Source organism: Sesamum indicum, linkage group LG10 (genome assembly GCF_026168435.1).
Source record: "Sesamum indicum cultivar Baizhima isolate 11 linkage group LG10, ASM2616843v1, whole genome shotgun sequence".
NCBI classification, from domain to species: Eukaryota; Viridiplantae; Streptophyta; class Magnoliopsida; order Lamiales; family Pedaliaceae; genus Sesamum; species Sesamum indicum.
In genome coordinates, this window is record NC_142666.1 from 8,762,023 (window position 1) to 8,777,558 (window position 15,536).

The 15,536-nt window shown below is 33.2% G+C and overlaps 2 pseudogenes; both read right to left on the reverse strand.

Moving 5' to 3' along the window:
• Positions 1-5,303: 5,303 nt before the first annotated feature.
• On the reverse strand, positions 5,304-5,720 carry LOC148786617 (adenylate isopentenyltransferase 5, chloroplastic pseudogene; annotated as a pseudogene).
• A 3,006-nt stretch (positions 5,721-8,726) lies between these two features.
• LOC105179177 (adenylate isopentenyltransferase 5, chloroplastic pseudogene) lies at positions 8,727-9,371 on the reverse strand (annotated as a pseudogene).
• Positions 9,372-15,536: the final 6,165 nt, after the last annotated feature.

A 15,536-nucleotide genomic window follows, 5' to 3' on the forward strand; every position in this document is an offset into this window, starting at 1 on the left:
CCTCAGAAGGACATCGTCTGCTAAAACGGCACTGAAAGAAAATGTGACTATGGGTCTCCGTCGCACAAACATCACACAAAACACAATCGCCAAGGTGAGAAAGCCATGTTTTATCCGTCGTTGGCAGTTTGTCCAAAATTGCCATCCATAAGATAAACGTGTAACGTGGGATCTTACATGAGCCCGAAAGTAGTGAAGCCCATCCTACTTTCGGCCCTGATGAATCAAATAATCGAATAAGGGCCTGTGTCGTAGGTTTCCCGCTCTGAAATCGCCAGATGATCGATCCTCGCCTCCATGGATGTGGGGTAATTTGTGTAAGATCCCATAATCATAGTCGCGAATTTTTTGGTCAAAAAATGCCTTACCCTCCTCCACCAACCCGCTATCCACCATCTGATCAACCCTTTTCGACACGTACGAATGCAACACCGGGATCGCCACATCCATCCAGAGAAAACAACACTCGTACTTGGAGGGAAACTCAGTGTCGTCACTGACAAGTGCCGTATGAAGGAATTAGACCCTCCCGCAATGATTGGCAACCGATTCTTTTGAACGATGGCATTAGTAGCCAGCAATGCATGATGCACAAAATCATGTACAGTGAAATCCATCTCCGGATCAATGATTCCGAGCAAATGGTGTGGCACGCCGCGGCATTCCTCATTTCTCACCTTATTGGTAACTATGTCTAGGCCCTTGTAGACCTGAATTTTGTCCGAGTTGATGACCTCTGCCCCGAAACGGGTGGCCAGGTCTATCGCCAGGCGCGATTTGCCTGTGCCAGTGGCACCCAATACCACCACCACCTTATCCTTTCCTTGGTGCTTGTTCATCATGCCCCGAACTGAAAAGTTCATCATGCTAGATTGTGCTGGCTTCCAGGCGGAGATCGACATTCTAATTGGTAATTACTTTTAATTTTTTTAACACCTGTCAATTACGTCGCAGAAATAAAAAAGGAAAAAGTCCACGTGTTAGAATACTCTCAAACAAAACAAACAAAACATGTACCAAATACAATCTAGTATTTTAGAACATCTATCTATCATAGAGTGACAAGCAGTTCTCAATTCTTGGATTAATTTCTCTTCTTCAAAAGGATTTGTTTGAAGAAAAACTTCAAACATTTGTGGGCTCTAGAAAGAATCACGAACAAGTTTCATTGATGTGAAAGAAATTACCTAGACAATTGTTTGAAACGTGAAGAAACATAGGATGTGTAGGGTGGTATTTATACATACATACGTACACACAATGTGGAATAAATCAATCCATTCATAACTTCACCCCTATCTCTATCCACTTACTATGTAACAATTCAAATAAATCATGAGCAAGGAGTCTGTCCAAATTACTGTATTTTTTACTATATTTACGAAATAGGAAAAGAATCATTAATTATAGTTAAGCTGTCGTATAAAGATAATACAAATACTAATCATAATGAATATGTCAAAATCTACATCGTGCAGGTACCATAAGAGTTGCAATAAATTCATCGATAATTATTTTTTGTAAAAAAATTATTCTTGGGATGTATAATGAGTAATGTTACTATATCGAATGAGAAAAAAATTATGAGAAATTAAATGTTAATGATGAAGTACTTAGTGATTATCCATATCTTACGTAGGATTTGCTTTTGAGTAAAATCGAGTGAGTGTACTAAATTGAATTTTGAATCCGAAAAAGTATTCTCATTAATTCGTCAACCTACTATATATGTGAAAACATAGATTATAATGACAAAATCTATACTAATTGAACGTTAATAAATGTGGTCTACAGATTTAATTCCTTATTTAGATTTACTGAAATTTAATTCGAGCAAATTCTGAATGTTAATTATACTTTTCTTGTAATTATTACTATATAAAATTGATTCATGTATTGGGACATCTTTTGGTCCAAGATTAATATGAAAGTAATTAAGTTGCAGTATCCATCCGTTGATGATACTGATTGCATCCATTTAATATATTTTTTTTTTGTTTTAGTTTTGTAATAACGCTTTTGTATGCAGTAGAAAATTAGTTTCCTGAATTATTTTACATGAATTCTTCATTATATGTTGCAGGAATTAATCACACAACTTATTCCTCGTTAATATTCAACAATATTGCAATGATTAATACGCTTTTATTGATATCATAACCGTTAACATGCGATCATTCGTGTTAGTAGTCTTATATTAATATATTCACATTATACATTTATTCATCAATCTCAAATGCAATCGCAAACAATTTGATTTAATTTATCCCTATGCACATCAACAAGAAATACATATAATCCTATTTGTGACTAGTTAAAACTTGCCGATACATTTTGTACGATCAACAAAAGATGTTATCGCTACACAAACTAAATTAATACTCACTTCCATATGAGTATGATCAATGAAGGATGTAATCCGTACTCAAACTAAATTAATACTTACTTCCATATGATTTTTCAACATATATACGAACAAAATTTATTATCTCTACTTATACCAATTGAAATAGTGTTCGAGCAGTTAGTATAAATTAGTAAAATTATCAAAATTATAAATTTTGTTCATACATATGTTGAAGCATCATATTGAAGTAAGTATAAATTTAGTTTGTGTTCGGATTACCTCCTTCGTTGATCATACTCATATGGAAGTGAGTATTAATTTAGTTTGAGTAGTGTAGAGTGGAAATCACCAGAAAATACTATCCGACTATGACCAAAATTGGAGTACGAAATTCGTTATGATTATTACAACCCAATATACAACTTAAATGATAATATCAAATGAAAGAAATAATGAAATAATTAAACCAAAAAGTAAAGTGATTAACAGGCTCAGAGTAGCCAAATCCAATATCTCGATAAAGGAATATGGTCACAAGGCACCATTTCCACTATGAACCGGCTCAGGGTAACTCCACAAACAAAGAAACAGACTACAAATCTGATCACTTAGATCTCAGTGTCACACGGTCACAACGACCCCAATTAAATATTTCACAAAGAACTTTTGTGAATGGTGAAGAAGATAAACAGCTGGATTCATGTTTTAGCCAAAAGGGAGAATCCCCTATTTAAAGGGGTGAAAACTGTGGTAGATAAGAAAAACCTTGGTAGCTTTCCTAAAACCATTAGATTAGTCTCGGAAAGTGGCCATGGATTCCGGAGAAGAGAAGGAAGAAAATCACAGAGAGGATTTGGAGAGGAGACGACGTAAACGATGCAGAAAAAACAGAGAAGAGGGAATGTGAGATTTAGGGTTAAGGATGTGATATAAGTAGGTAGATAGGATGAGTCGGGTTACCGGGTCGATTGTGGGCTGCCAACTGGGTCAGGTAATTGGGCTAACAAGGTCGGCGTTTTAATAAGTCATTGGGCTATAAATTTTGACAAGTAGGGATTACATTTTTTGTTGATCATAATAAATGTATCGACACGTTTTAACTAGTTGCAAATAGGATTATATGTATTTCTTGTTGATCATGATAATCGCACGAACATGAGTAATAATTGGTATAAATAGGATTACATATATATTTCGTTGATCAAAGCATTAAATATTCATGCTTTCATACTAATTGTACCGTCATAAAGTTTAACTCAGTATGTCAGTAGGACCACATAATTTTGTTGATCGTACTAATTGTTCATATGGAGGAAGGTACACATATATTTTGTTAGTAAAATCATCACATCATTCTTGTACCCTAATTGTACGGACATTGATTTTAGACTAGATCAACATAATAACATCTTTGGTAGACCACAGTAATTTCTAGTACACGATTTTTCACATGATGATCATACTAAATACACGGAACATGAAGTTTTACTTTGTATAAATAAGATCGCACAAGACTATATTATACTTTATTGATACAAACATCATTAATATATTCACATTTATAATTAAGAGAATTTCGAACCATTCTTGATCATATTGATTGTACTGACATAAGCTTTAAATTGATATGAATAGGATTATATTCCAAAATAATTTTATAAACAAAGTTTAATTTGGTATCTAGGACTAAATATTTCGTTGATGGAAGCACCATAAATGTACATATATGAGTTTTATTAACTTAGATAAATGTTACAAGAATTAATCACACATCTTATTCCTCGTTCATATTCAAGAATATAGTGATGATTAATACGCTTCTATAGATATCATAAATGTTCACATGCAATCACAATTCGTGTTAGTCATCGTATTACACATTTATTCATCAACCTCAAATCAAATCATGATTAATTTGATTTAATTCTCAACTTTATTCAAGAACTCCGGATACATATGTGTACATATATATCTACCTACACACCCATAGTATTTTTACTTATATTTTATTAATAACACTAAATGTTTTAGTAATATATTTTTGACAATTTTAGTCTTGTAAAAACTAATTTTCATAAATTGTGTAGCACAAAAAATGAAACCCCCTCATCAATTACAAGACAGAAACTATGTTTTTATACCTATACAAATAAGTAGGATTTAACATTTAAATGATCACACTAATTGCTCGAACACTAGTTTAATTAGTATAAGTAGAGATAATAAATTTTGTTCATACGTATGTAGAAGCATAATATTGAAGTAAGTATTAATTTAGTTTGATTACGGATGTACACATATATATCTACCTACACACCCATAGTATTTTTACTTATATTTTATTGATAACACTAAATGTTTTAGTAATATAATTTTGACAATTTTAGTCTTGTAAAAACTAATTTTCATAATTTGTGTAGCACAAAAAATGAAACCCCCTCATAATTTACAAGACAGAAACTGTATTTTTATACCTATACAAATAAGTAGGATTTAACATTTAAATAATCACACTAACTGCTCGAACACTAGTTTAATTAGTATAAGTAGAGATAATAAATTTTGTTCGTACGTATGTAGAAGCATAATATTGAAGTAAGTATTAATTTAGTTTGATTACGGATTACATCCTTTGTTGATCATACTCATATGGAAGTGAGTATTAATTTAGTTCGAGTAGGGATTAAATCTTTTGTTGATCGTACTAAATGATTCGACAAGTTTTAACTAGATGCAAATAGGATTATATATATTTCTTGTTGATAAAGCTAATCACATGGACAAGAGTTTGAATTGGTATAAATTTGATTACATATATATTTCACTGATCAAAGCATTGAATATTAATGCTTTCACACTGATTGTACCGCCATGAATTTTAACTTAGTATATCAGTAGGACTACAAAATTTTGCTGCTCATACATATTGTTTATATGAATGAAGGTAGATAATTGATCATACTAATTGTTCATATGCACTCAATTTTGTATCTATGTTTTCTTTGCAAATGAAACGAGCCACAATGTTCGTACTAGGCTCCACCACCAATTTCTCCCATGCTTCATTGGCATCTCTACTACATTGAAGGAATACCTCTGTGGCGTTCAACTGATGGATCCGCCACCCGAATTCCTCCCTCATCCTCAAAATGTTTTCAACTTGACGGCAAGCTAATTTGGAAGTGTTCCTCTTAAGTTTATCAGTAGCTGCCTTAAGAAGCTTAGCCCTAGTTTCACCATCGACAAGACCCTCACTCCTGAAGAACTCATCCATCTCGGGGACCCCAATGGCACGCCTAATCCCATAATCATAGTCCCGAATTTTTGGGTCACAAAATGCCTTACCCTCCTCTACCAACCCGCTATCCACCATCTGATCAACCCTTTTCGACACGTACGAATTCAAGACCGGGATCGCTATTTGTGACTAGTTAAAACTTGCCGATACATTTTGTACGATCAACAAAAGATGTAATCGCTACACAAACTAAATTAATACTCACTTCAAAATGAGTATGATCAATGAAGGATGTAATCCGTACTCAAACTAAATTAATACTTACTTCCATATGATTCTTCTACATATATACGAAGAAAATTTATTGTCTCTACTTATACCAATTGAAATAGTGTTCGAGCAGTTAGTATAAATTACTAAAATTATCAAATTTATAAATATTGTTCATACATATGTTGAAGCATCATATTGAAGTAAGTATAAATTTAGTTTGTGTTCGGATTACCTCCTTCGTTGATCATACTCATATGGAAGTGAGTATTAATTTAGTTTGAGTAGTGTAGAGTGGAAATCACCAGAAAATACTATCCAGCTATTAACAAAATTGGAGTACGAAATTCCTTATGATTATTACAACCCAATATACAACTTAAATGATAATATCAAATGAAAGAAATAATGAAATAATTAAATCAAAAAGTATAGTGATTAACATGCTCAGGGTAGCCAAAACCAATATCTCGATAAAGGAATATGGTCACAAGGCAGCGTTTCCACTATGAATCGGCTCACAGTAACTCCACAAACAAAGAAACCGGCTACAACTCCGATCACTTAGATCTCAGTATCACACGGTCATAAAGACCCCAATTAAATATTTCACAAAGAACTTTTGTGAATGGTGAAGGAGATAAACACCTTGATTCATGTTTTAGCCGGAAGGGAGAATCCCCTATTTAAAGGGGTGAAAATTGTGGTAGATAAGAAAAATCTTGGTAGCTTTCCTAAAACCATTAGATTGGTCTAGGAAAGTGGCCATGGCTTCCAGAGAAGAGAAGGAAGAAAATCACGGAGAGGATTTGGAGAGGAGAGGACGTAGACGATGCAGAAAAAACAGAGAAGAGGGAATGTGAGATTTAGGGTTAAGGATGTGATATAAGTAGGTAGATAGGATGAGTCGGGTTACCGGGTCGGTTGTGGGCTGCCAAGTGGGTCAGGTAATTGGGCTGACAAGGTCGGCGTTTTAATAAGTCATTGGGCTACAAATTTTAACAAGTAGGGATTACATTTTTTGTTGCTCATACTAAATGTATCGACACGTTTTAACTAGTTGCAAATAGGATTATATATATTTCTTGTTGATCATGATAATCACCCGGACATGAGTTTTAATTGGCATAAATAGGATTATATATATATTTTGTTGATCAAAGCATTAAATATTCATGCTTTCATACTAATTGTACCATCATAAAGTTTAACTCAGTATGTCAGTGGGACCACATAATTTTGTTGATCGTACTAATTGTTCATATGGAGGAAGGTACACATATATTTTGTTAGTAAAATCATCACATCATTCTTGTACCCTAATTGTACGGACATTGGTTTTAGACTGGATCAACATAATAAAATCTTTGGTAGACCACAGTAATTGCGAGTACACGATTTTTCACTTGATGATCATACTAAATACACGGAACATGAATTTTTACTTGGTATAAATAAGATCGCACAAGACTATATTATACTTTATTGATACAAACATCATTAATATATTCACATTTATAATTAAGATAATTCGAACTATTCTTGATCATATTGATTGTACTGACATAAGCTTTAAATTGATATGAGTAGGATTATATTTCAAAATAATTTTATAAACAAAGTTTAATTTGGTAACTAGGACTAAATATTTCGTTAATGGAAGCACCATAAATGTACATATATGAGTTTTATTAACTTAGATAAATGTTACAAGAATTAATCACACATCTTATTCCTCGTTCGCATTCAAGAATATAGTGATGATTAATACGCTTCTATAGATATCATAAATGTTAACATGCAGTTACAATTCGTGTTAGTCATCTTATACTAATATAATCGTATTACACATTTATTCATCAACCTTAAATCAAATCATGATTAATTTGATTTAATTCTCAACTTTATTCAAGAACTCCGGATACATATGTGTACATATATATCCACCTGCACACCCATAGTATTTTTACTTATATTTTATTGATAACAATAAATATTTTAGTAATATAATTTTGACAATTTTAGTCTTGTAAAAACTAATTTTCATAATTTGTGTAGCACAAAAAATGACACCCCCTCATAAATTACAAGACAGATGCTGTATTTTTATACCTATACAAATAAGTAGGATTTAACATTTAAATGATTACACTAACTGCTCGAATACTAGTTTAATTAGTATAAGTAGAGATAATAAATTTTGTTCGTACGTATGTAGAAGCATAATATTGAAGTAAGTATTAATTTAGTTTAATTACGGATTACATCCTTTGTGGATCATACTCGTATGGAAGTGAGTATTAATTTAGTTCGAGTAGGAATTACATCTTTTGTTGATCCTACTAAATGATTCGGCAAGTTTTAACTAGATGCAAATATGATTATATATATTTCTTGTTGATAAAGCTAATCACACGGACAAGAGTTTGAATTGGTATCAATTGGATTACATGTATATTTCACTGATCAAAGCATTGAATATTAATGCTTTCACACTGATTGTACCGCCATGAATTTTAACTCAGTATATCAGTAGGACTATAAAATTTTGCTGCTCATACATATTGTTTATATGCACGAAGGTATATAATTGATCATACTAATTGTTCATATGCACTCAATTTTGTATCTATGTTTTATTTGCAAATGAAACGAGCCACAATGTTCGTACTAGGCACCCGCACCAATTTCTCCGATGCTTCATTGGCATCTCCACTACATTGAAGGAATACCTCTCTGGCGTTCAACCGATGGATCCGCCACACGAATTCCTCCCACGTCCTCAAAATCTTTTCAACTTGACGGCAAGCTAATTTGCAAGTGTTCCTCTTAATTTTATCAATAGCTGCCTTAAGAAACTTAGCCCGAGTTTCACCATCGACAGACCCTTACTCCTGAAGAACTCATCCATCTCGGGGACCCAATGGCACGCCTAATCCCATAATCATAGTCGCAAATTTTTGGGTCAAAAAATGCCTTATTCTCCTCCACCAACCCGCTAACCACCATCTGATCAACCCTCTTCGACACGTACGAATGCAAGACCGGGATCGCCACATCCATCCAGAGAAAACAACACTCGTACTTGGAGGGAAACTCAGGGTCGTCACTGACAAGTGCCTGTATGAAGGAATTGGACCCTCCAGCAAAGATTGGCAACCAATTCTTTTGTACGATGGCATCAGCACCCAGCAATGCATGATCCACAAAATCATGTATATTGAAATCCACCTCGGGATAAATGATTCCGAGCAAATGGTGTGGCACGCCACGGCATTCCTCATTTCTCGTCTTACTAGTTACTATATCTAGGCCCTTGTAGACCTGAATTTTGTCCGAGTTGATGACCTCTGCCCCAAAACGGGTCACCAAGACTATCGCCAGGCGCAATTTGCCTGTGCCAGTGGCACCCAATACCACCACCACCTTATCCTTTCCTTGGTGCTTGTTCATCATGCTCCGAACTGAAAAGTTCATCATTCTAGATTGTGCTGGCTTCCAAGCGGAGATCGACATTCTAATTGGTAATTACTTTTACTTTTTATAACACTTATCAATTTCGTCACAGAAATAAAAAAAGAAAAAGGCCATGTGTTAGAATACTCCCAAACAAAACATGTACCAAATTCAATCTCTATTTTAGAATATCTATCTATCATAGAGTGACAAGCCCTTCTTAATTCTTGGATTGATTTCTCTTCTTCAAAAGGATTTGTTTGAAGAAAAACTTCAAACATTTGTGGGCTCTAGAGAGAATCACGAACAAGTTTCATTGGTGTGTAAGAAATTACCTAGACAATTGTTTGAAACGTGAAGAAACAGGAGTTTTAATTGGTATGAATAGGATTACATATATATTTCGTTGATCAAAGCATTGAATATTAATGCTTTCATACTAATTGTACCACCATGAATTTTAACTATGTATATCAGTAGGACTACATAACTTAATTGATCATACTAATTGTTCATATGCATGAAGGTACATATATATTTTGTTAGTAAAAGCATCACATAATGCTTGTACACTAATTTTACGGATATTGGTTTTAGACTGGATCAACATAATAACTTCTTTTGTCGACCATAGTAATTGCACGTACACGATTTTTCACTTTATGCTCATAATAAATACACGGGACATGAATTTTTTCTTGGTATAGATTCGATCGCACAAGACTATATTATACTTTATTGATACAAACATCAATAATAAATTCACATTTATAATTATGATAAGTTTCAACTATACTTGATCATATTAAAATTGTACTGACATGAACTTTAAATTGATATGAATTGGATTATATTTCACAATAATTCTAGAAATAAAGTTTTAATTGGTAACTAGGACTAAATATTTCGTTGATGGAAGCACCATAAATATATCATAAATATTAACATGCGATCAGAATTGATGTTCGTGGTCTTATACTAATATATGCGTGTTATACATTTATTCATCAACCTCAAAGGCAATCGCAAACAATTTGGTTTAATTTTCAACTTTATTCAAGAACTCCTGATATATGTGTACATATATACACACGTATACACCCATAGTATTATTACTTATATTTTATTGATAACACTAATTATTTTAGTAATTTTAATTCTATAATTTTATAATTTTGATGATTTTAGTCTTTTAAAAACTAATTTTCATAATTTGTGTAGGATAAAAATGACACACCCTCATAAATTACAAGACAGAAACTATATTTTTATCCCTATACACATAAGTATGATTTAACATTTTAATGATCACACTAATTGCTTGAACACGAATTTAATTAGTATAAGTAGAGATAATAAATTTTGTTCGTAAATATGTAGAAGAATCATTAATATATACTTAATTGATATAAACATCATTAACATATTCACAATTATAATTAAGATAATTTGAAACTATTCTTGATCATATTAATTGCACTGACATGAGCTTTAAATTAATATGAGTTGGATTATATTTCATAATACGCTTCTATGGATATCATAAATGTTAACATACGATCACAATTCGTGTTAGTCGTCTTATACAAATATATTCATATTATACATTTATTCATCAACCTCAAATGCTATCACGAATAATTTGATTTAATTTTCAACTTTATTCAAGAACTCCGGATATATATGTATACATATATACACACCTACACACCCATAGTAGTTTTACTTATATTTTATTGATACCACTAATTCTTTTAGTAAATTTAATTCTATAATTTTATAATTTTGATATTTTTGGCTGTGTAAAAACTAATTTTCATAATTCGTGTAGGATAAAAAATGACACTCCCTCATAATTTACAAGACAAAAACTGTTTCTTTATCTCTATAAACATAAGTAGGATTTAACATTTTAATGATCACAGTAACTTCTCGAACACAAGTTTAATTGGTATAAATAGAGATAATAAATTTTGTTCGTACATATTCAGATGCGTCATATCAAAGTAAGAATTAATTTAGTTTGAGTACGGATTACATCCTTCGTCGATCGTACTAAATGTATCGGCAAGTTTTAACTAGTTGCAAATAGGATTATATATGTTTCTTGTTGATCAGGCTAATCGCACGGACATGAGTTTTAATTGGTATAAATAGGATTACATATATATTTCGTTGATCAAAGTATTGAATATTAATACTTTCATACTAATTATACCGCCATGAATTTTAACTCAGTATATATCATTAGGACTACATAATTTGTTAGTAAAAGCATCAATAATGCTTGTACACTAATTGTATGGACATTGGTTTTAGACTGGATCAACATAATAACTTCTTATGTAGACCACAGTAATTGCACTTACACGATTTTTCACTTGATGATTATAATGAATAGACGGGACATGAAATTTTACTTGGTATAGATAGGATCGCACAATACTGTATTATACTTTATTAACACAACCATCATTAATATATTGACATTCATAATTAAGATAGTTTGCAACTATTCTTGGTCTTATTAATTGTACTCACATGAGTTTTAAATTGATATGAGTTGGTTTATATTTCACAATAATTCTAAGGATGGGGAGGTGGCAGAATTGGGACTGTAACTACAGGACTAGCGATTCTAGTCCTGTAAGTATTGATGTTTTGGCAATTTTGGTCCTTCCAATCCAAATTGCCCAAAAACGCAACGGAGAGATTTGGGGCTTAGGGTTCCGACGTCCACGTGCGCAACTTAAAGACGTAGGAACTTGCGTGGCGAATGACGTGGCTTTAGGCGGGAAAATTAGGACAACTAGGCAAAACTTACACTATCAGAAGCACACGCGGCCTGACACGTGGGAAAAAAATAATGACGTTACAACAATGTACAAAACTGAGGTGTTAAAAAAGAAAGCTGTAAAACAAAGACAGTAAAAATTCACCCCAAAATCGCAATTTGCCCAAATCGAAAGAACCCTAAAAACCTTTCTTTAAACTCCCACAAACAATTGATCATCGATTGAGGAGGAAGAAACCCGATTGAAGTAATTCCAATTCGAGATCGTGAGTTTAACTATTTTCGTCCACCTTCGTACGGTAAGTTTTCTATATTTTAAAAAAATTTGACTTTCAGCGTGAAATGTAGGGCTTTTTGTGTTCTCAAAAAATGAAAGTGGTCCATTGTGTTTTTATTCTGAAATCTCCAATACTATGGTCCCATTGTGTTATTATTGTCTGAAAAGCAACAATGGACGATTTTTTTTTCCCTGTCTGTCTGTTGAATATTTTATGTTGTCCATGTGCGTGTAAATGTGTTGATTTTCTGAAATTATGTGTAAATGTATCAATTATGTTTTCATTTTTTGTATAATTTTTTATGAATTTTTCTGTGATTAAACTTCTTAACTTGTTAACTTGTTCTGCTTTGACTTGTTCTGTTTTGTTTTTTTGTATGCTTTTTTACGAATTTTAACTTGTTCTATTTTGCGTTTCTTTCAGATGTGTTCCTTTCTCTGTTTGTGTTCCTTTCTTTTTTTCTTTCAGATAATAAGGACACTATGTTAGCACCCATTATATTTCATTTTTGGGGGAATGTAATGTATACATTTGATTATGAGTATGTTTATGAAATGTCTATTTCAAAATTGAATGACATGGCTAGTGAGGTGGGCTATTTTGGTAATAGGACGTATTTCACAAGGCTTGGAGATGTGTATTACAAGGTAAATAATGATGACGTTTTGCTTGATGAGTGTATTGGTATTGCTCCTCAAAAAGAAATCGATATATATGTTAAAGTTGATGGAAATGTTATGGGTAGTCAGGTTGGTGAATGTAGTACACAACCTCAGGAGGGTATGTTAACTAAAGAGGGTGAAAATGTGAAAGAATCTGAATCCTTTGAAGATAGTGACTATGATTTGAGAAATGATGAGATAAATACCAAAAAATCAGGAGAGTGCATTGATGAAGAGGCTCTGGAAAAACAAATACAAAGAAAGGTTGAAGAAACTAATATGAAATAAAAGAAAGAAAAAAATTAACACCATAACAAGGGTAGCAATGAAGAGGGAGAAGAAGACCTGTTTGGGAGTGCGGATGACTTTCAGAGTGAAAAGGGGTCTGAGCATTAAATCTAAATTTAGAAATGCCATTCACAGTCATGCAATAAAATCAAGAAGGCATTTGAAAAACACCAAGAATGATAAGAATAGAATGTATGCTAGATGTGCTAAGGAAGATAGTCAGTGGAGGATAAATACGCACAAAGTGGCTGAAAAATACACATTTCAGATAAGTGAATACAATTCCAATCACACTTGTGGAAGGGATTATCATGTTAAAAATTTAAAGTCAAAGTGGCTTATAGAGGAGTAATTAAAAAATTCAGAAGTGATCCAAAAAGAAATGTCAAGGGTTTTAGGGTTGATGTCATTAAGGATTTAAGAGTCAACGTATCACGAGATCAAGCATATAGAGCCAAATGAAAGGCACTAAAATCAATAGACGGTGCTCATGAGGTACAATATTCAATGATGCAAGATTATGCACATGAATTGCTGAAATCTAACCCAGGCTCCACAGTGGTGGTAGGGGTAGATACTGAACAAATTCGATAATTTTATGTGTGTTGTGGTGCCTTGAAAAATGGGTTTAATAGAGGGTGTAGACAGGTGGTAGGTGTTGATGGATACCATCTAAAAGCTCCTTTTGGGGGTGTTCTGTTAAGAGCAGCAGGCATTGATCCATTAACAATATTTATCATGTTGCATATGCTGTTGTTGGAAAAGAAATGAGGGTTAATTGGGAGTGGTTTTTAAGGCTTCTGAAATCTAATTTGGAGGTGGTTAGAGATGATCAGTGGTGTTTCATATCAGATAAGCAAAAGGGGTTAGTTCAAACATTTGAAGAAGTGTTTATTGCTTCAGATCAAAGGTTTGTATAAGACATCTACATTCTAACTTGCAGAATGCAGGCTTCAGGGGTTTGGCATTTAAAAACTGTTTGTTGAAGGCTGCAAAGGTTACTACCCTCAATGAATTCAGATTGTGTATGAGATAAATGTCAGTACTTGATAAAACTGCTGCAGAATGGTTTGATGATAAACCCCCTACACAGTGGAGAAGATCACACTTCGAAACTGATATTAAGTGTGATGTTTTATTGAATAATTGTTGTGAAACATTTAACTCGAATATTTTGGAGGCTAGGGAGAAGCCTATTGTCACTATGCTTGAATGGATCAGAGTATATTTAATGAGAAGATTGCAGGAGAACAGGGATAGGGCAGAACTGAAATGGACTGGTGTTATTCGTCCTAAGATTATGAAAATTGTTGAGAAAAATGTTGAAAAGTCCGCAGATTGCATTCCGATAAATGCTGATTCATCTCATTATCAATTAAATTATTTTGATGGTTTACAAAATTCAGTTGATTTGGACAAAAAAGGTTGTTCTTGCAGGAAATGGGATTTGAATGGCATCCCATGTAAACATGGTTGTAGTGCCATATTAAGTGTGGCATCCTATAAGAATATTTATAAGACTGCAATTATGCCTATGGTTGGTAGAGAATTGTGGACTGCTACACAATTCATCCCTCATTTGCCACCAAACTTTTGTAGGGGTTGCTGGTAGGCCTCCAAAATCTAGAAGGAGGGAGCCAGATGAGATAGTGTCAAAGGAGAAGAAAAATGGTAATGCAAAACCGCAGAACAGGTTCACAAGAGTGCAGAAGACTGTCAAGTGCAGCAAATGTGGTGAGGAGAAAAACATTGCCCGATGATGTCCATTGAAGAATCAACAAAAAGATACACAAGTCACTGATGCATTTAGTCAAGTGATACAAGAAATCAAAGAAAAAGAGCCTCATGCAAGCAAGAAAAGAAGAGTAAGTCTGAATATCTAAATTTGATTTTGGAGTGTCGATTTTATGCTTATCTAAATCTGATTTTGTTCCATGTTGAAAAGCAGGCAGGTGACACGGACATTTTGACTAAATGATGCGTTTCAGGGAGACAACTCCATGGTAAGAAACATCAGTACCCATTCGATTTTAAGTTGCCATTCATTATTACATAATAACTTTTTTGTAGGTGATGCAAGAACAAATTTCAACTGGCGAGATGACTAAAGCTGATGCATTTGAGGAGAACAAGTCTGTGGTAAGAAACTTCAGTTAGCTGTAGTCCATCATATAAGCCAACAAACTGCAGCTTCAGTAAGTAA